This window comes from Oreochromis aureus, linkage group 6, assembly GCF_013358895.1.
Source record: "Oreochromis aureus strain Israel breed Guangdong linkage group 6, ZZ_aureus, whole genome shotgun sequence".
Taxonomy (NCBI): Eukaryota; Metazoa; Chordata; class Actinopteri; order Cichliformes; family Cichlidae; genus Oreochromis; species Oreochromis aureus.
In genome coordinates, this window is record NC_052947.1 from 2,565,397 (window position 1) to 2,587,961 (window position 22,565).

The following is a 22,565-nucleotide window of genomic DNA, read 5'->3' on the forward strand; positions in this document are numbered from 1 at the left end:
TTTAGTGCTCCCATTATAGTTCATGTTATTTTTCCCAGTTTTTGTTTTGTATTACTTTTTCCGTGCTCACTAATAAAGGTGTATTTGTGTTTAGGATCCCATTTTGCCTAAGTGAGTTTGCGTTTGGGTCCTACCCTGCCTGTACTCAGCTGCTTTATGACACCATCAGTGCATCAGGAAGATAAACCCAAGTGGTTAGGTGCTTAGTAAATAGTTGAAGCAGCTGAAACCTCAGGAGGAGGAGGTAAAGCAGGAACCATCATGGAAGGACAAACCCTTATAGGATGAAGCACTAATCATGGCTCCAAGTACAAGACCAGTAGAGGCTGGTGTTTACCACACCAGGCAGGACCCTAGGTGCAGTCTGTGCAAAGATGCCCGCCATATAGTCAAAGATATTAAATTGGCCCTCCAGTGAGATGACAGTGCCCGATGTGGCACACAACTCATTTAAGTTTGAGACCCCTGCTGTAACTTCTTACAAACAACCTCCACTGCTTCAGCAACTGAAGCACAAGTGAAAGATCAAACATTATATGAGACCAATGTTTCACCTGTTCAATAATGACATCTCTCACCTTCTCAACAAAACCCAAAGTGGTCGGGATGTGGTGTTTGGAGCTGCTTACAAATGGGTGGCGGACAGAAGACAGAAATGTCGAGGTGTTATCGGTGACCAAGCTGACCATCCACACAATTGGTCTTAAACGTACACCCTGTTTATGTATCATTGGTAACCCATAACACACCTCTTTCACCATCTTATAATGCTGTGATTGCAGTCATTCCCCAACTCTCTGTGAATGGTACTCATAAGATAAGATAAGATAAGATAAGATAACCTTTATTAGTCCCACATGTGGGAAATTTCTTTTTGTTGCAGCAGTGGACAGTGCAAAGCAAAAAACTGGAATAATATATCCATAAGCCACTGAAGGAGCTGCTCAGTGCTGTCAGAGTCTCCTGCATGGGGTGGAAGATGTTGTTCAACAGGGATGACAGTTTAGCCACCATTCTCCTGTCACTCACCACCTACACTGGGTCCAGAGGGCATCCTAGAACAGAGCTGGCCCTTCTGATCAGCCTGTTCAGTCTCTTCCTGTCCCCGGCAGAGATGTTGCCGCCCCAGCAGACCACACCGTAAAAGATAGCTCAGGCCACCACAGAGTCATAGAAGGTCTTCAGGAGAGAGCCCTTCACTCCAAAAGACCTGCCCTGAATTATGAGACCAGTCCAGTTTATTGTTCAAATGAACACCAAAGGCACCTGTAGCTGTCCACAGTCTCAATGTCCATACCTTGGATGTTCAGTGGTTGCAGTGGAGGATGTTTGTGCCTGGAAGTCTACCACCAGCTCCTTGGTTTTACTAGTGTTGATCTGGAGGTAGTTCTGCTGGCACCAGTCCACAAAGCCTTGTGTCAGTTCTCTGTACTCCTTGTCGTCCCCATCAGTGATGAAGCCAAGTATTGCAGAGTCATCAGAGCACTTCTGCAGGAAGCACTGGGTGGAGTTGTGGGAGAAGTCTGCAGTGTAGGTGGTGAAGAGGAATGGTGCCAGAACCGTTCCCCTGTGGGGCCCCCATACTGCAGACAACCCTGTCCGACACACAGCCCTGAGTTCTCACATACTGTGATCGGTCAGTGAGGTAGTCCAGAATCCATGTTGTGAGGTGATGGTCCACTCCAGAGTTCTCCAGCTTGTCCTATAGGACCGTGGGCAGAATGGTGTTAAAGGCACTGGAGAAATCAAAGAACATGATTCTCACAGTGCTCCCAGCGGTCTCCGGGTGAGAGAGGGAACGATGCATGAGGTGAATGACAGCATCATCCGCTTCAATGCCAGGCTGGTAAGTAAACTGAAGTGGGTCCAGTGATGAGCTCACCAGGCACCGAAGCTGAGCTAGGACCAGCCACTCCAGGATCTTCATCAGGAAGTCAGAGCCACCGGACTATAGCTGTTGAGGTCCTTGGGGCGTGAAGTCTTTGGCACTGGTATCACACAGGAGGTTTTCCAGAGCTGTGGGACTCTCCCCAGCCTCAGGCTCAGGTTGACGAGGTGCTCCATCACCCCACACAGTTGGTCTGCACAGGACCTGACTACCCGTGAGCTGATGCCATCTGGACCCTCAGGTTTCCTGGCTTTAATCCTCCTCAGTTCCCTCCTAACCTGGGTGGTTGAGAGAGAACCACTCTCAACACAAGAGAGAAGCTTTGTGTTGAGTGTGTATTGGATGCTGTTGTTGGGGGTGGGGAGGAGTGAGCAGGGTGAGTAGAGGAGGTGTTAAGTATCTGAGGTGTCAGAGGTGGAACAGCAGCAGTGGGGGTGGGTGAGTCTGCAGCCGATGTTGAAGACTGCCTCATGGATGAATCAAATCAGTTGAAGAAATGATTCAGTTCATTTGCCCACCTCACATCCCCCTAGGCAGAAAGTTCTGATCTTTGTGGCCTGAGATGGTTCTGAGGCCTCTCCAGACCTCGCCAATGTTGTTTTGTTGAAGCTGGTTCTCCATCTTCTGCCTGTAGCTGTCCTTCCCTTTCCTTATCAGTCCCCTCATGGCCACTGATCAATGGTCACGACAATTTGGATACTAATGATCATGGAACTGACCTCACAGCCCATTGTTGTAGCTAGATTCTGTCATTATGCAAATGTACTGTTTATAAGGTTGGGGAAACCTGCAGTCTGCTGAGACTGAAGAAGTCACCAGTTGGTGATGAAACATTTCTCCCATTCTGGTGCTCTTTAAAGAATTTTTGAGATAAAAGTAAGGGTGGAGATTGGCCTATAATTAGATAAGACAGCTGGGTAAAGTGATGACTTTTCTCTTGTTCATAGTCCCCTCGTGCTTCAAGAGGACCACCGTCCTGAGGAAACCTAATGTGAGCTGTCTCAGTGACTGTCACCCAAAAGCACTTACTTCCATTGTTATGAAGTGCTTTGAGCATATAGTCAAAGTTCACATCATGTCTTCGATGCCTGCTCGACCCATTTCAGTTTACATGAAGGGCCAAAAAGATTCACAGATCATGCAATAGCATTAGCTCTGTATACTGCCCCCTCACAAGAAAACAGCCAGAACAGCATCTAAAGAACATACGGTTACAGTGTAACCTTGGTTCTGTGAGTGAGAGGCTATCTCTCCACTCCGTTACATATTCCATATGTACGGGGCACGACCCCCCCTTGGTAGTGGCGTGTGGATACTTCTTTAAGACACTCCGGCTCGCCCGGCCACACCTCACAGCTTATTTATAAACAGCTGTACCAGCGATAGTTTGATCGAATGCGCCTCCGGCGGCCTTAAGGTGGAGAGATAGTCTCTCACTCACAGAACCAAGGTTACACCGTAACCGTACTTTCTCTATTATATTGAGGCTATCTCTCCACTCCATTAGATATTCCATATGTACGGGGTAACTCTGTAAGACACCCCATGAGGAGACGGTGCAACTGAACCGATAGTGAAAATGCCATTGACAAATGTACACATAAGCAGACCACCCTGGTCAGAGCTTCACCAGACACGAAGGCCAAGCCGGGGGGGCATCAGTCAGCAGGCGCAAGATTGGCCTGAACCGCCCTGCAGATGCAAGAACCCCAATTGATTGGCCACTCAAAGTCAGCCCGTGAACCACCAGGCGAACGGCAGGAAGCGCAGCACCAGTTTGGAACCTGCTGGCTACAAACCTACAACATGCAGGCAATATGCCAGACAGAGAGTCACACGCCACAGCGAGGTCTGACTGATGCGTAAACCGGCGAACCGCAGGCAACAAGCCAGGGGAACGCAGCAGGCGAGGTAGGGATGTGACTTGTCCATCCCAGAGTCAAAGCCGCCCGTGCCATCGACAGACAGGGAAGGGGGCCTGGCAGCCTAGCCAGCAGAAGTGGAGGGCTAAGCATTGGGAGGACCCGAAGGTCCACTCCCAGCACCGAGCAGCCACTATGTGCTGCCCGCAGGCAGATGAGCAACAAGAGCGAACTCACAAACAAGACAGTCATTCAGTTACAGCCCACTGAGTGGGCCTGTGCAGGCCGCGTAAGCTGTGACAGGCAGGCGTGCACCAGACAGAGAGCCAGAGCTGCAGGCTGGAGGACTCACACTCACTGGCTGACGAGCCCCATGTGCACACTCTGCAAAAGATCTCCAGCTGGGGCCTGAGAAGCCTAGGGCCAGAACCTGGAATCCCAGGAGCAGACTGAGGAAAGAAGCACAGCTCACTGAGCTGACGATCGGGAACCCAACTGGCCCTGCAAACCTGCAACATGCAGGCTAGGCGCCAGACAGGGAGCCATCGCTGCAGGCTGAGGAACACTCACACACAGCGAGGTCCAATTGGTGCGTAAACCCGGCGAGTCAAGGGCAACACGTCCATCTGGACGTGGGGAGCTGGCGTCCTAGCCCACCAAAAGGCCACATGGGGCCTAAACCCGAAGGCAGAGTGGCCGCTAAGCACTGTCCGCAGAAAGGGGAGCAGCAAGAGTGAACTCCATAAGAGACACTCGTGCACAGGCGGCGCTGCAGGCTGGAGAACACTCACTCGCCGGCTGAAGAATCAGACTAGGTGAGGTCCAGCTGGCCGGTAAACTGATGAATGTGGGCAATAAGCCAGGGGAGCACAGCCTATTAAGCCACTCGAGCATGGCAGCTAGCTAATGCCATGACGCACAGTGGATGGTCCTAGGAGCCAAGCATCCAACCCGCACTGTCCCACAAGGGCGAGGGGCTGGTGGCTTAGTCCATAGAGAGTGGAGGGCCCAAGTGGGGAGGCGGTCCAAGTGGGGGGGGGGCTTGCAGTCTAGTCCGTTGAAAGGCGAAGTGGGGACTTACCCCGAAGGTCTGCCCCAGGGCCAGTGGCCACTAGCATTGTCCGCAGAAAGGGAGCAGCAAGAGTGAACTCGAGAATGAGACACTTGTGCACAGCCGGTGCTGCAGGCTGGAGAACACATACTCGCCAGCTGAGGAATCACACACAGCGAGGTCCAGCTGGCGTGTAAACCTGTGAATGCAGGCAATACGCCAGGGGAACACAGCCTGCAGCTGCAGCAGCTATATGCCAGAGAGAATCCTGGCTAAAATAGGCTGGAGAACACTCACTCGCCACAGCGAGGTCCAACTGGCGCGTAAGCCTGAGAAATGCAGCCAACACGCCAGGGGAACACAGCCTGCAGCTGAAGTGGAGGTCAGAGTCAGGGACATGACTCACCGGGGGGTGTCAGCTCACTGAGCAGGCCCCTGCCGGCCATGTAAACCCACAACATGTGGGCAATCTCCTAGACAGAGAGCCATCGCCGCAGGCTGGAGAACTGTCAACCACTGCCTGAGGTGTCAATGCAGCGTGGCTCGACTGGCATATAAACCTGTGAACCGCGGGCAATATGCCAAGGGAACATAGCCTGCAGCAGGAGCTGGCCACTAGGCCCAACTCAAAGGATGTCAGGGGGGAGGAGGGTGGCTGGAGGACAGCTGAGTCTTAGCTCCAAGTCCTCCCTGTCTCACCTGTATACGGCCATCTGCGAAGGACTCAAACTGGGGCTGGAGATCTCCAGGGCCCCAAGTTGGAGTCTTGGGGACAGGGCAAGGCCCAAAAGCTCTGGGCCCCCCTACCCTGGCCATATGCCCGCACAGGCACCTCAACAGCGAGGTGGCTGCAGGGTCGACCGGCAGCCTCATCAGGCAGCCCTATGACCAGAGCCGGGGCTGACAGCCAGAGGTGGTGACAAAAAATGAGGTGAAAGAGGAGCCGGTAGTATGGCGTGCTCCCATATAGCGAGGGCAGGTGCGAGGAAGGAGCCAACAGCTGTCCTGCACCGTCTGTGTCCCCAGCCCGCCTGCAGCTGTCACTCCAAGTGCCGCTGATGGAGAGTCAAATGGTATTATTTAACAGTGCTTGCCGCTGTTCTCCATTTTGCTTGTCTTGCCGTATGTTAAGTGGGTGACTGGACATTTCATTTTGGCTAGCTTGTTTATTAGCAATGACTTGCGCCACATTCATGTGCTCCTTACTTTTCATGTTTGTCAAATAAAGAATCGTTAAAATTCTTTGAGCATTTAAAAATGCACCTGATTTGTCTGCTAGATGTGGATGAAAGCGGCAAATCTTGCACCACATTTCAGCGCACTCATTGTTAGCTTCAAGCCATGGCACATCTTGGAGCCACTTTTCTGAAAAAAGTCTTTTCTTCGGCTCTGGCGTTTCTTAGCTGGTGGCGGCACACCAAAGAAGCTGCTTAATGTCTGGGGTTTATTTTGGGAAATTTAGCTGGTGACAAGAAACACATGGAAGGTTAAATGACACGGTCAAGTATGCAAAGGCACTTGGTAACGCAAGTGTCACTAGGCATTCTAATTTTTGTCACGCATGCGTACCTGCGTACCAGTTATGTGCACCCTGTCTATAACACACAGACAAACAACCCCTCACTCAATAACTGCTATCAAATTATCATGTCTATTCAACCTAACATGAATGTTTTAGATCTGTGGTAGGAAGGTGGAGTACCTGAAGAAAACACACACATGCACAGTTAGAAATACAAACTCAGCCAAGGCTTTATACTAGGAACCTTCTGGCTGTGAGACAACAGTGCTAACCACCATACCACTGTGCCACCCATAGTAACTCATATAATAATTATTATTATCATTTCCACACTGTTCAGCATTTAGTCTATCAAGTTTGTTGTTATAGCTAACAACTACTGCAGGAAAATGGCAAGTTTCTTTAAGGTATTGTTCTGTGTGTTCGTAATGCTTGTAACCCTGGACTATACTTCTGAAGATGAGATTAAAATGGGAGTCTCTGGGAATAACTAGGTGAGGAGCTATTAATGCCTTCATATACCAGCTGCCATAATTTTGTACTTTGCTTCAAATAAATAACTAATACTTTTTTTTTTTAAAGGAATGTCCTATTAAACAAAAACAACAAAATAACAAATGCAATAAAAACCCAGTCCTTCCTCACTGTAAATATTTCACTGAAATTCCATTTAAAAGAAAGGGTAAGCACTCTCGTCACCTGACCACTTTTTAGCCAATGAGCTTCAGTTTTCACCCCTCCCCCCTCACTTCGTGACTTGGAGTTGAGGAGTATTGAAGCTTGGCTGTGAACTGGTGTGGAGACGCTAACAGGTAACTTTAAACTTTTGAATTTTTCCAGCTTTATAGTCCAGCAACCAGTTAGATTTAGTTTTGTCAAGGTTTTTCTTTGATGTATATTCCTTGATTAAGTTTTGTATTTCAAGCTAATTCAAATGCTAAATCTAGCATTTTTTGATGACACGTTGTATATTTATTAGTCAAGGTTAAATACCTAGTCTAACACATGTGTTTTTAATTAAACTGTGACATTTGAAATTACTGAGATGTTATTATTTACTCATCCCACTGTCTCCAGAGTTTAAGCAATGCTGCAATATACGTGACATGCTATTAATGAGACATTTCAGATAACCGTGGTAGCTAACATTTAACTCTCTGGAGTGCAGATCACATGGCCAATTTATGGTCTATCAACTACATGCGTATCAGTTTTTTAAAATGTGTTGATAGGCCAAGTAAAACCAGAGTGAAGATGTCATCACGTTTAGTGCAGGAACAAATAAAAACGTGATTTCCTTTAAAAAAGAGATAGATAGATATATTTTTACCTCTCCTTCCCTATTGTGTTGAATAAATGAACAAGAGCCGATCAAACAATTATATGGCTGTTTTGGTTGTTTACTAATAGGGAAACTTGTGGGAGTGATGGCAGGAGAGAGCGGTGTCTATAACAAGTTTTGAGATGTGAGAGATTTGTGACATTAAGTGTGTCTGGAGTGTATAGTTAGTTTGTAGTTAAATCTGGGTTTGATTGATTGTTTTGTGTGTCAGAATGGTGAGGTGAATGTCACCCTGACCCTGGCTAAAAAGCTACCAAAGGCAGACTGAAATCTAAACACTGTCTCCAGGTGTGCAACAGGAGGAGTGATACACTAATTGCCTGCATTTTACATAAACATTTGTATAGACTGTGGTTTGTAAAATTTGTACATATGTTTTAGAAATTTGAAATTAAGTAATGAGAAAAAAATCACTAAACATGTTTGTGGTTTTCATAGTAAAAAGTATAACATTTTCCTACTCTGATTTTATGTTTTTGTGTAATTTTTTTTAGGTCAATTGTGTTAATACAATATGTCAAAATTACAAAATAAATGTAGTCAGACATGTGAGGTTGTTCTGTAAAGAATGATGCCAAACAAGGCAAGGAAATTTTTTTTAACAGCGAAATATAGAGGTATAATCAAAAGTAGTCGAAAACAGCCAATTATACCCTTGAAAGCACCTCCTGTAAAACATCATTTTTCACTGTAAACTACATTGAGAAGTAGTATACAAATTGTACATTTTTTTCCCATTTCTGAGACAGTGCATTGCAATGAGGCAGCCAAGAGAAAAGATTAAACCCATAGATGAAGCTGATGTGCCCATGGCATCGTCCTCCCTCAAAGATGATGAGTAGGTGACTAATTTTCTGCTGTTGTAATTATTGCAACCTAGTCTAACACATAGCTTTATAGTTCAACTATGACATTTGGAAATACTGAGATGTTATTATTTATTCATCCCACTGTCTCCAGATTTTAAGCAAAGCTAAAATAGATATGAAATGCTAGTAATGAGACATTTCAGATAACTGAGGTAGCTAATATTTAACTTTCTGGAGTGCAGATCACATGGCATGTTTACAATTTATCAGCAATATTTGTATATATCAGTTTTTTAAAATGTGTTGATACGCAACGTAAAAGCAGAGTTATGAAACATAATTTCAAATTTTTTCCTGAAAACTGTCATCACATTTAGTGCAGGAACAAATAAAAACGTGATTTTCTTCAAAAAATATAGATAGATAGATAAAGTATTACCTCTCCTTCCCTATTGTGGTGGATAAATGAACAAGAGCCGATCAAACAATTATATGGCTGTTTTGGTTGTTTATGAATAGGGTAAACTTTTGGGAGTGATGGCAGGAGAGAGCAAGACAGTGCTCTCTATAACAAGTTTTGAGATGTGAGAGATTTGTGACATTAAGTGTGTCTGGAGTGTATTGTTAGTTTGTAGTTAAATCTGGGTTTATTTGACTGTTTTGTGTGTCAAAATGGTGAGGTGAATGTCACCCTCACCCTGACTGAAAAGCTACCAAAGGCAGACTGAAATCTAACTGCTGTCTCTAGGTGTGCAACAGGAGTGATACACTCCCTTTTGTCAGGCCTGTGGTGTGTCCCTCTGTTCTGTCTTGTGGTGGACAGGAACAATTTTGATGAGTAACACAAATAATTTGTGTGACACCTGATTGTTTTAAATAATAATAAATTTTATTTATAGCACATTTCAAGACAGCCAAGGACACTTTACAAAGGGATGAAATGCATAATAGAACAATGACAAAATAAGGAACAATAAAAACAAAAGTACAAGATAAAATTAACAAACAGTGGGTTCACAGTGGACATGCAAATTTGAACAGATGGGTTTTGAGTTGAGATTTAAACTGGGGAGAGAACCAATGTTTCTTATATCTGGGGTAGAGAGTTCTACAGCCTGTGAGCAGAGCAGCTAAAAGCTCTGCTTCCCATGGTGGTGGAAAGAAGGCACAGCAAGCTGGATAGAAAAAGAAGATGGAAGTGAGCGGGCAGAAGAGATAGTGCTTAACAGGTCAGAAGGGTAAGGAGGAGCAAGGTTATGAAGGGCCTTGAAGTTGAGCAGAAGAAGTTTGTATATTATTCGAATTTCACAGGAGCCAGTGAAGTTCCTGAAGAACAGGGTGATGTGCTGGTAGGAGGGGGTTCTGGTGATAATGCGAGCAGCAGAGTTCTGAACCAGATGAAGCTTATGGAGGATTTATGGGGAGACCATGCAAGAGAGAATTGCAGTAGTCAGTACGGGAGGTAACAAGACTATGGACATAGATAGATAGATTTATAGGAAAGTGAACTATGTAGGATGACACCAAGGCTCGTAACCTGAGGAGAAGGAAAACCAGTAAATTTGGAAATAACCTTACAAAAACCACCAGAGGAATTTCCTGCATTTTATGTAAATAGTTGTATATAATGTGGTTTGTCAAATTTGTACATATGTTTTAGAAATGTAAAATTAAGTAATTAGAATGACTCGCTAAACGTCTTTGTGATTTTCATACTGAAAAGTATAACCTTAACCTACTCTGATTTTATGTTTTTGGGTCAGTTATGTTAATACAGTATGTCAAAATTAAAGGTTGTTGTGTAAAGAATAATGACAAAGAAGGCAAGGAAAACTTTTTTTTTTTTAAAGGGGAAATATAAAGGTAAAATTTAAAAGTAGTCGAAAACAGCCAATTATACCCTTGACTCCAGAGGGTTAGCACCTCCTGTATAAGATCAGTTTTCACTGTAAACTACAGTGATGAAGTATTACACAAATTGTACTATTATTTTTTCTTTTTCTGAAACAGTGCATTACAATGAGGCAGCCAAGAGACAAGTTTAAACCCAAAGATGAAGCTGATGCGCCCATGGCATCGTCCTCCCTCAAAGATGATGAGCAGGTGAGTAATTTTCTGCTGTCATTATTATTGCAACAAGACCACAGCAGTGGTGTTTGGATGTTGATAATGAGGTTGGTAGACACAGTTCCTACAGTGCTGGTTAATGTAAGACACATACATTGTGAGGACTGTGTGTGTTTTGCATGTGTACATCTATCGAAAGATGGGCTCCCAAGTCCACATGAAACACAGACCCTACAGTGTATGAAGTTGTCAGGTGCATTATTAAGAGGACTGTGTGTGGATACTGTCGTGTGTTATGTTGGTTTACACTGAGGAATTAATTTTCTATCAATATTATTGCATTCCATTTGCCTCATTTATGTCACTAACCAGTGTAGCTACGTAACTGCATTGTAAAGTCTCAACGTATCTGTGTTGAATGGATGTTAATGCCCTTTTGTGTTTGTTTCCACTACATTTCAGGGCACACCGATCTTCCTCATGTTGATACGCCCATGGCATCGTCCTCCCTCAAAGATGATGAGCAGGTGACTAATTTTCTGCTGTTGTTATTATTGCAACAAGACCACAGCAGTGGTGTTTGGATGTTGATAGTGAGGTTGGTAGACACAGTTCTTACAGTGCTGGTTAATGTAAAATACATACATTGTGAGGACTGTGTGTGGAATCTGTCAGGTGTTATTTAGTTTACACTGAGAAATTAATTTTCTATCAATATTATTGCATTACATTTGGCTCATTTATGTCACTAACCAATGTAGCTACATAACTGTATTGAAAAGTCTCAACGTATCTGTGTTGAATGGATGTTAATGCCCTTTTGTGTTTGTTTGCACAACGTTTCAGGGCACACCGATCTTCCTCATGTTGATATGCCCATGGCATCGTCCTCCCTCAAAGATGATGAGCAGGTGACTAATTTTTCTGCTGTTGTTATTATGGCAAAAAATAACACAACATAGTTGTTTGGATGTTGATAGTGAGGTTGGTAGACACAGTTCTTACAGTGCGGGTTAATGTAAGATACATACATTGTGAGGACTGTGTGTGTTTTGGATATGCAAGTCTATCGAAAGATGGGCTCCCAAGTCCACATGAAACACAGACCCTACAGTGTATGAAGCTGTCAGGTACATTATTATGAGGACTGTGTGTGGATACTGTCGTGTGTTATCTTAGTTTACACTGAGGAATTAATTTTCTATCACTATTATTGCATTCCATTTGCCTCATTTATGTCACTAACCAGTGTAGCTACGTAACTGCATTGTAAAGTCTCAACGTATCTGTGTTGAATGGATGTTAATGCCCTTTTGTGTTTGTTTGCACAACGTTTCAGGGCACACCGATCTTCCTCATGTTGATACGCCCATGGCATCGTCCTCCCTCAAAGATGATGAGCAGGTGACTAATTTTCTGCTGTTGTTATTATTGCAACAAGACCACAGCAGTGGTGTTTGGATGTTGATAGTGAGGTTGGTAGACACAGTTCTTACAGTGCTGGTTAATGTAAAATACATACATTGTGAGGACTGTGTGTGGAATCTGTCAGGTGTTATTTAGTTTACACTGAGAAATTAATTTTCTATCAATATTATTGCATTACATTTGGCTCATTTATGTCACTAACCAATGTAGCTACATAACTGTATTGAAAAGTCTCAACGTATCTGTGTTGAATGGATGTTAATGCCCTTTTGTGTTTGTTTGCACAACGTTTCAGGGCACACCGATCTTCCTCATGTTGATATGCCCATGGCATCGTCCTCCCTCAAAGATGATGAGCAGGTGACTAATTTTTCTGCTGTTGTTATTATGGCAAAAATAACACAACATAGTTGTTTGGATGTTGATAGTGAGGTTGGTAGACACAGTTCTTACAGTGCGGGTTAATGTAAGATACATACATTGTGAGGACTGTGTGTGTTTTGGATATGCAAGTCTATCGAAAGATGGGCTCCCAAGTCCACATGAAACACAGACCCTACAGTGTATGAAGCTGTCAGGTACATTATTATGAGGACTGTGTGTGGATACTGTCGTGTGTTATCTTAGTTTACACTGAGGAATTAATTTTCTATCACTATTATTGCATTCCATTTGCCTCATTTATGTCACTAACCAGTGTAGCTACGTAACTGCATTGTAAAGTCTCAACGTATCTGTGTTGAATGGATGTTAATGCCCTTTTTTGTTTGTTTGCACAACGTTTCAGGGCACACCGATCGTCCTCATGTTGATACGCCCATGGCATCGTCCTCCCTCAAAGATGATGAGCAGGTGACTAATTTTCTGCTGTCATTATTATTGCAACAAGACCACAGCAGTGGTGTTTGGATGTTGATAGTGAGGTTGGTAGACACAGTTCTTACAGTGCTGGTTAATGTAAAATACATACATTGTGAGGACTGTGTGTGGATACTGTCGTGTGTTATCTTAGTTTACACTGAGGAATTAATTTTCTATCACTATTATTGCATTCCATTTGCCTCATTTATGTCACTAACCAGTGTAGCTACGTAACTGCATTGTAAAGTCTCAACGTATCTGTGTTGAATGGATGTTAATGCCCTTTTGTGTTTGTTTGCACAACGTTTCAGGGCACACCGATCTTTCTCATGTTGATACGCCCATGGCATCGTCCTCCCTCAAAGATGATGAGCAGGTGACTAATTTTCTGCTGTTGTTATTATTGCAACAAGACCACAGCAGTGGTGTTTGGATGTTGATAGTGAGGTTGGTAGACACAGTTCTTACAGTGCTGGTTAATGTAAAATACATACATTGTGAGGACTGTGTGTGGAATCTGTCAGGTGTTATTTAGTTTACACTGAGAAATTAATTTTCTATCAATATTATTGCATTACATTTGGCTCATTTATGTCACTAACCAATGTAGCTACATAACTGTATTGAAAAGTCTCAACGTATCTGTGTTGAATGGATGTTAATGCCCTTTTGTGTTTGTTTGCACAACGTTTCAGGGCACACCGATCTTCCTCATGTTGATATGCCCATGGCATCGTCCTCCCTCAAAGATGATGAGCAGGTGACTAATTTTTCTGCTGTTGTTATTATGGCAAAAATAACACAACATAGTTGTTTGGATGTTGATAGTGAGGTTGGTAGACACAGTTCTTACAGTGCGGGTTAATGTAAGATACATACATTGTGAGGACTGTGTGTGTTTTGGATATGCAAGTCTATCGAAGATGGGCTCCCAAGTCCACATGAAACACAGACCCTACAGTGTATGAAGCTGTCAGGTACATTATTATGAGGACTGTGTGTGGATACTGTCGTGTGTTATCTTAGTTTACACTGAGGAATTAATTTTCTATCACTATTATTGCATTCCATTTGCCTCATTTATGTCACTAACCAGTGTAGCTACGTAACTGCATTGTAAAGTCTCAACGTATCTGTGTTGAATGGATGTTAATGCCCTTTTTGTTTGTTTGCACAACGTTTCAGGGCACACCGATCGTCCTCATGTTGATACGCCCATGGCATCGTCCTCCCTCAAAGATGATGAGCAGGTGACTAATTTTCTGCTGTCATTATTATTGCAACAAGACCACAGCAGTGGTGTTTGGATGTTGATAGTGAGGTTGGTAGACACTAGGGCTGGGCCATATTATACCGTTCACGGTAATACCGGTACAGTGTTGGGCAGCGATAAGAAAATGAAATATCGCGATAGAATATGGGTAAAAGCGCGCATGCGCAGTGCCTTTGTTTTCATGACGCACATGGCCGATTGTTGAGTGAAACAGATGAACCAGAACTGGTTTGTAAAAAAATGGTGCAACTTCAGTGATGTGGAACTGGTTTGGTGTTTGTCCGTCAGATACACAACAAAGCACATTTTTTTGTAGAACATGCAAGGGGGGCGTCGTTATTACCGTATTTGTCGGACTAAGGTGCTCATAAATCTGGGAATAATCTGGGTCCTAAACTGCGTCCTCTTCAGGTCCCAAAGTCAAACGAACACACAGCATCACTGAGAGTTAAAACTGTCTAAATTCTTTAATCTTTAATAAAACGATCAGCATTGCTGCTTTACCAGGTGTTTAACATCCAGGCATCCATGAAAACAGAATTTATTACATTTAACGGAGTTAGAAGTTAGCAGGAAGCTAGCGGAAGTTAGCTCGCTAGTTTCGCTAGTTACCTAAACATGTTATCCGGTTGTTCAGTGATGACGTGACGAATCCTACTTCCGGGCCTAAAGTAGTCTGCATTTAATATGGCTTTTGTGTTGTTAACATGTTTAATGTTTTGTATTTTCTTCTATTTAATCTCAAAAAGCTCCTAAAACAGTCAGTGATCACTGTTGACCTCCCTTGGCTTTTATTACTACTAATCATTTATTTAAGCTCAGTTTTTAAAACCTTACGATGTAACTACAGCACAGCCCATGCAGCAGTATATGAATGACTAACCTCGTATTGTGGATGGATTATCTCACTTGTTCTCCTGGCTGAAGTTTAGTCCTTTTACAGCATCCTGCCATGCGATTCCATTTGTTCCTGACCACCGAGAACACTCACGTTAACTTTTATCGAGTGGAAAAAAAGTTAGCTTGTTTATGTTATGCTAACATAGCTGTGTCGCTAGCGGTCACGTAGCACATCATTATCTACCAGCTAGCCAAACTTCAGTAACCCTACAAACGTCACTGCTGTTTAGTTTTCTGTCTTCATTTATGTTGGAAGTTATAGCAGAGCTGTAACGTTTGAATTTGTTTCCAAAACCCGCAGTCAGGACATGCTATATTGTATTTAGATAGAAGCTAGCGAGCTAACTTCCTGCTAACTTCTAACGCCGTTAAATGTCATAAATTCCATTTTCATGGATGCCTGGATGTTAAACTCAATTGTTACACCTGGTAGAGCAGAACACTGATCATTTTATTAAAGATGAAAGACTTTAGACAGTTTTTCAACTCTCAGTAATGCCACAGTGATCGTTTGATATATGGACCTGCAGCGGAGTTTAGGCCCAGACACGGCCAGTGATGTCAGACTGAACAACCGGATAGCATGTTCTGACTGACAGATTTCTGAAAAAATTCAACGCGTACAGCTCTGCTATCACTTCCAACATAAATGAAGACAGGAAACTAAACAGCAGTGACGTTTGTAGGGTTACTGAAGTTGGGCTAGGTAGTATATAATGATGTGCTACGTGATCGCTAGCGACACAGCTATGCTAGCATAACATAAACAGTGAAGCTGGAGGATGAACGCTAACACTTTTCCACTCGATAAAAGTTAACGTGAGGGTTCCTGGTGGTTAGGGACAAATGCAATCGCATGGCAGGATGCTGTAAACGGACCAAACTTCAGTCAGGAGAACAACTGAGATAATCCATCCACAATATGAGGTTAGTCATTAATATACTGCAACAACATGGGAATAGAGCAGCTGTGATAGAATACAGCATTAATGAATCAATGGTACAGAAGTGGAGGAAGCAAGAAGAATGAGTTGAATAAAGTTTGATTTATCTGACTGCTTTGTTTTCGCTTAATGTGCCTTATAATCCCGTGCACTTTATGGTCCGAAAAATACATATTTGCCTTTTTATTTGGCACACTGCAGTTTAATGTTGCAAAGCACCTCTTTTTAACTACAGTGGATATTATACATGGTTATGCTCAGGATATGTCATCCCATTTCTACTGGAAATGCCTTTTGGTTAAACTTTCAGCAAGAAATTTGCATTTGCACTGTTAAATTTGTATATAGCTTTAATGCATATAAAAAAAACAGCTGCTTGTTTAAGTGAAAATAAATGGATGGGGTTTTTTTGCACTAGTAAAGTTGTGGAGTTGTATTTTGTCTCACATCAAGTATATCGTCAGTTATATCGTTATCGCAAATTTTCAAATATATATCGTGATAAATATTTTTGGCCATATCGCCCTGCTCTAGTAGACACAGTTCTTACAGTGCTGGTTAATGCAAAATACATGCATTGTGAGGACTGTGTGTGGAATCTGTCGGGTGTTATTTAGTTTACACTGAGAAATTAATTTTCTATCAATATTATTGCATTACATTTGGCTCATTTATGTCACTAACCAATGTAGCTACATAACTGTATTGAAAAGTCTCAACGTATCTGTGTTGAATGGATGTTAATGCCCTTTTGTGTTTGTTTGCACAACGTTTCAGGGCACACCGATCTTCCTCATGTTGATACGCCCATGGCATCGTCCTCCCTCAAAGATGATGAGCAGGTGACTAATTTTCTGCTGTTGTTATTATGGCAAAAATAACACAACATAGTTGTTTGGATGTTGATAGTGAGGTTGGTAGACACAGTTCTTACAGTGCGGGTTAATGTAAGATACATACATTGTGAGGACTGTGTGTGTTTTGGATATGCAAGTCTATCGAAAGATGGGCTCCCAAGTCCACATGAAACACAGACCCTACAGTGTATGAAGCTGTCAGGTACATTATTATGAGGACTGTGTGTGGATACTGTCGTGTGTTATCTTAGTTTACACTGAGGAATTAATTTTCTATCACTATTATTGCATTCCATTTGCCTCATTTATGTCACTAACCAGTGTAGCTACGTAACTGCATTGTAAAGTCTCAACGTATCTGTGTTGAATGGATGTTAATGCCCTTTTTTGTTTGTTTGCACAACGTTTCAGGGCATACCGATCTTCCTCATGTTGATATGCCCATGGCATCGTCCTCCCTCAAAGATGATGAGCAGGTGACTAAATTTTCTGCTATTGTTATTATGGGAAAGATAATACAAAATAGTTGTTTGGATGTTGATAGTGAGGTTGGTAGACACAGTTCTTACAGTGCTGGTTAATGTAAGATGCATACATTGTGAGGACTGTGTGTGTTTTCAATGTGTAAATCAATTGAAAGATGGGCTCTTCTTAAAATGAACAATTACCAAATGCTTTCCAGAGGTTTGCTAAGGTTTTAAATCAACAGGTAGTTGACTTCCCCAAAAGTTGATTCTGTTCATCTGGACGTATCTTTTTCAGCGGGAGAAACCTTTTGTCAGTCATCCAAGAGACTCTTCAGTCACTATCAACATCCAAACAACACTTGTGTGTTCTTGTTCTTGTTGGATGAAATTGAAGAAGTCATTTGGATGAATGACGAAATGTTTCTTCCACTGAAAATGCTATGTCCGTATGAACAGATTCAACTTTGGGGATTTACTTACCTCGATGATTGAGTATGCATCAAGACGATGCTAGGTGATTTATTTGGATTTAACTCATACTTCAACTCAAAGTAAATGAGGAGCGGTTATTCAGATGCTCTTTTGCTCAAAAATAATGTCACTGTATCAGAAAGCATGCTTAAACAATGAATGGGAAACCCTGAAATGTTGGCTCCTACTGGATGTATTCATGCCACAAGGGCTGCAGTGTCTCAAATGAGTGAAGTTTCTGCATTACATGAAATCACTCAAAATTCATGGTTCAAACTTAATGAACTTTATTTTTTCAAGAGAACTGTATGCATGATGTAGTGTATTCATCAGAGACGAGACTGAAAAAATGTGCCTTTTGTAATGTTCACCTTTCTGCTTTGAAATTGATTTGCATAAATTGTAAAGGTGAGGATTTTGTTCATTCATTTTAGATGATTATCTGTCAAGATATAACAAGTGGAAATTTTACCATAATACTTAACATTTGACGTTTTCATCAAAAGAGAGAAAGGTTCCCCATGAGTCTTGTTTTGTTGAGTATGCCATTAGAGTAGACTGTCCTACATCGTCTTCGATACAGATTGTTTTGACTTTCAGAGGAATGCAGACAAATGTTTGCCTTCCATCACTGGATCTTGAATGCATCCTCAAAGCATCTTGGGTATCTTTAGAGCTTTAGTTAATGCTGGTTGCATGATGTCTGATCCCCAGAACTTGCGATAATGCCAGCTCTGAACTGGGTTACTGTCACAGTACAAAATCGCATGAGAATAAGAGTGGGGAAATGACAAATAATTTTTGGACAAGCTAAGTAAAAGAATCAGGACAAAGCGGAAATGGATTCTTTATGATTGAAAGTGGAAAAAAGAAAAACATTAAGTATGATATGTTGAAACTGGATGGAAACAAATGTCAGTTACTGTTTTTCTATAGTTGTGTGGTTTAGAACCTAAATGACATAGTCGTTTTGTATTTCGGTGTCCTGTGGCTTTCACATAGAAGTTTTATCTTTAATAGTTTCCTTTGAGTTGTTGTTGTTGTTTTTGGTTTTTTTTTTTTAAATGAGCTTGATGTGCTGGTCAGAATGTAGCTTTTAAGAGATTGTCTTCATCTAACATGGCAAAAAGACGAAGCCCAGTGTAAACCTAAAGCCCCACCGCTATTTAAAACCAGTTAAAAATGCTGTGTTTATGTACCTGGAGTTCTTTTGATATGTGTACCATGAAAGGGCTTTGATGTTTACGTCCCATTGTTCTTAAAGAGTACCTTTATAATAGCTTTATAGTTAACATATCAAAAGTAAGTTGATCTTATTTTCTCTCCTCCTTTTAGCATTTCCTGAAAATGGTGCTGAAGGGGAAAATCCTCAAAGGAAACAAAAATCTCCATGATGTCCCACAGAGATTGGAGCAGTGATGAGACATTTCTGTGGGCACATTGCTAATGGGAGACTATCCATTGTGATTAAAATCAAACAGTGTAAAATGCTCAATGTCCTGTATGAGACAGTCGCTCTTTTCAAAATGTAGCGACTTTGTCATGAATCATGGTTTAATGCTAAAAAGAGGAACAGTTGTTAAATAATCAGGTTAAAAAAATCTATAGACACATCTGAGACATATACATGTTTGCAAAAGTCATTTAGTTTGCAGTAGGGCTGGGCCATATCATACCGTTCACGGTAATACCGGTATAATTTTGGGCAACGATAAGAAAATGAAATATTGCGATAGAATATGGGTAAAAGCAGCGCATGCGCAGTACCTTTGTTTTCATACGCACATGGCGGATAAAGCATGGCGGAGAATGAGAAGGGCAAAAGCGGATCGGCAGTGCCCTTTATAATCCCGCTGGCCTTATGTATGAATTCTGGTTGTGTTTACTGACCTTGAAACGATTTTATGTGGTACACGGTGCTCAAAAATCTGTCAAATGTTTTAGCACGACTTTGCTAAGCTACGAACCCACACCGCTTGATGGATTGTCGGAGCATTATAGCTATCGTGAGGCAGGAGCCTCATGGAGTGATATGTACTGTGCTTCAACATAGTATTACAGTATTGTGTGTATATAACCTCTTTTTAAGTTTTGTGGACATTATACATGGTTATGCTGAGGATATGTCGGCCAATTTCACTGGAAATGCCTTTTGGTTAAACTGTCAGCAAAGAATTTGCATTTGCACTGTTAAATTTTTATATAACTTTAATGCACATTAAAAAAAAAACAGCTGCTTGATTAAGTGAAAATACATTGATGGTTTTTTGGGTTTTTTTTGCACTAATAAAGTTGTGGAGTTGTAAAGTATTTTGTCTAGTGTCAATTACATTGTCAGTTCTATCATTATCGCAAATTTTCAAATGTATATCATGATAAATATTTTTAGTCATATCGCCCTGCTGTAGTTTGCAGCACTTGTTGAAATACACTTGACCTTTCACCAGCAGGCTGGCTGTGATTTTTTTTTTTTTTTTTTTTTTTGCCTCTAAAGATCGTACTTAAAGGGAACATGATATGTGAAAGCACTTCATCTGTGCTTGACAGCATATATTTGGGTATCTTAACTTATTACCAATTAAAAACTAAAGATGCACAACCCTGGAACTTTTTGGGCCCCTAGATCTGAACATTTGTCTTTCAGTGAGGCTTTCTGATATGGAGGGTCCATATGAAGTTACTAAAAGCAAATTCTCATCAGCAGTTGTATAACTCAATTCTGTTACGGAAGATATGAGCTTAATGTCCTATATCCCAACAAGGAGATCCAACCTCTAATTGCTAACCTTTAACATTTTTCTAGACAAGACTTGTAAATTCATGGTTGAAAAGTTACCTGTGGAACTCTTATCCCTGTACTACTTTGACTTAAGCATTGGACATTTCATAAAGACTATAGGGAATTGTGTCAGAGTATATGTCTCCTTTTAATGTGGATCTATCAGATCCTTGAATTTACATTATAAATATGTGATGGCTCCAATACAAATCTAAGAGTAAGGTTTGTCTTTCCAAATTGCATTGAGCTGGTTCTCAAATTCAGGTCTTTTTTTGTCATGTTCGATTTCGGTCATAAGACCACATGTTTTGTTAACTATTAATTTTAATACGCAGTAGTAGTGTATGAGTTTAGCCATGTCCCACTTATTCATTTTTGGCCCTATAATATACTTTGGTGACAGGTATGTGTGTTGTATAGCCAGTGTCCTCACAAATCCTGTTGGGTCTTAAAATGTCTAATATTTTCATAGGCGGGACTTCTCACCTAATTATCTATGTCCTTATAAGGTTGCAAAAAAACAGGTTCTTATATCTCTAGTTCTGTTGCGTGTATAGGAACTTTGAAGTGAGATCTGTGCTCTGTGGCTCAAAACAGATTTTTTGACGTATTCAGCATCCCTCTGGGGCAAGCGGAAAGTGGTGTCCCCATAGTCCACCACCTGGGCTGGTTTGGAAAAAGTGTCCTTACAATACATAGAAACCCGTATAGGTGTGTGTGTGTGTGTGTGTGTGTGTGTGTGAGAGAGAGAGAGAGAGAGAGAGAGAGACACACCCTTTTTATTGGCAGCATCTCATTGGTGGATTCAAACTGAATAAATTGAATAGATTCAGACTAATTGGCTGGCATAGATAAACATAGGTCCCTCTGTGCGCTGTGTGTGTGTTTGTGTATATGTGTCTATATTTGTAATTATGTATATCTGCTGGCTGTTCTGTCTTGCTTTTTTTTTAATTTCTGCCAATTTTTCACAGTTGAACAACAAGTAGTTTTTAGGGAACTTCACCTTGTTCAGCTGTTTTTCAGCTGGTCATTTTGCTTTTCCAGTATTTTTTTTTAACCCTTTAAAACCGGTCGGAGCGGGCACGCTCCATTTTTTGTAACTATTTTTAAATACCGGTAGCTCTGCAACCACGTAAGCTAGAGCAATAATTTTTTTCCATATGAAACTGGAGGAGTTGTACTTACATCTTATGCCATCAGCTTGTCCTAGGTCACAGTTTCCTTCCACATATAGCTTTGCAAAAACTGCATAAAAAGCGCTTGCAGCAACAAAAACATAATATTCCAGAAACACGCTTTGCCGATCCGATCAGCTGTTCATAACACTTCCTACGTTGGAATAGATCAGCGTGAACTTTTGCATGTCCGCCATTACCTGCCCGAAACCGGAAGTGATGTCATTTTTGCGGAAATGTAGTTTTTTTACTATCAGGGCCTCAGAGCCTATACTGGTGTTTTTAAAAGTTATCTTTGACTTTATGACTTTCTGTGTCGTTTCTGGGATACTTAGAACTCATATTGCACTGCTGGAAATAGTTTATTTTGATGCACATGCTGCTTTTTTGCAAATTTGCATTATAATATTTATTTTTGTTTTTCCTGCAGTATATAAAAATTGGTGTATTTCAAAAATAAAACTATGAAGACACTCAAAATAAATTTCCTGTGGTGGGAAACTAGTTTGTGGAACTTTTTTGTATTTACAGTTTTGAGGGATAAGCCTCTTAAATTTCTCTAACTAGAAATATATGTTAAAAAAACAAAAACGATTTTCAATTTTTTTGTAGTTTATTGCACTTTTTTGCAATTTATGTAATTACTATGCACTTAATGCATACATATTATTAAAATTTGGGCTATAATGGTTGTATTGATGTATATCAACTTGAAATGCTCCCAAAATTGGCACTACAGCATGTAAAAATATAATATAAGCTCTGGCGGACTTGGTTCTATGGTAGGTCTTAAAGGGTTAAGTTATTACTATTCTGCTAAATCATAGTATTTCTGCTATCATAGTTATTCTGCTATTTTTTAGTAT

The 22,565-nt window shown here is 41.5% G+C and overlaps 1 long non-coding RNA gene across 1 annotated transcript; it reads left to right on the top strand.

Moving 5' to 3' along the window:
- Positions 1 to 7,046: 7,046 nt before the first annotated feature.
- LOC120440806 lies at positions 7,047 to 19,215 on the top strand. Its single transcript, XR_005613531.1, has 14 exons — positions 7,047 to 7,135; positions 8,411 to 8,503; positions 10,485 to 10,577; positions 11,004 to 11,068; positions 11,388 to 11,452; positions 11,881 to 11,945; positions 12,265 to 12,329; positions 12,757 to 12,821; positions 13,142 to 13,206; positions 13,526 to 13,590; positions 14,016 to 14,080; positions 16,725 to 16,789; positions 17,216 to 17,280; positions 19,078 to 19,215. It is a non-coding gene; the product is annotated as an uncharacterized LOC120440806 (long non-coding RNA).
- Positions 19,216 to 22,565: the final 3,350 nt, after the last annotated feature.